Consider the following 569-nt stretch of genomic DNA (forward strand, 5'->3'; position numbering starts at 1 on the left):
CAATATAAAAAATGGAAAAAACTAAATTAAACATATATCTGAAAAATCTCTACTAATAAAAGAGACCTTTTGAGGCTCCATAGAGCGTCCACGTCAGCGAAAAAACTTCTCCCGAAATATGACAAGTGGCATTGTTACTAAAAAAAAGTAAATACACAATATAAGAAAAAATAAATAATAAGTAAATATACAATATCTATATTAATAAAATGGACATTTTGAGGCTCCATAGAGCGTCCACATCAGCGAAAACAATTCTCCCGAAAGATGACACGTGTCATTATTATTTAAAAAATAGAAAATAAATAATAAGTAAATTTGCAATATAAGGAAAAATAAATAATAAGTAAATAAATAAACAGAAACTTTGCGCTAAACTAATAAGTAAATATACAATATAAGTAAATATACAATTAAGAAATAAAAAAAACTAAATTAAAAATATATATGAAAAATGTATAGTAGAATAAATAATAACTAAATACACAATATAAGAAATAGAAATATTATATTAAATATTTATCGTAATATTAGAATAAATAAATATAAAATATAAGAAAAAATAAATA

Source organism: Brassica oleracea, chromosome C5, assembly GCF_000695525.1.
Source record: "Brassica oleracea var. oleracea cultivar TO1000 chromosome C5, BOL, whole genome shotgun sequence".
Classification (NCBI taxonomy): Eukaryota; Viridiplantae; Streptophyta; class Magnoliopsida; order Brassicales; family Brassicaceae; genus Brassica; species Brassica oleracea.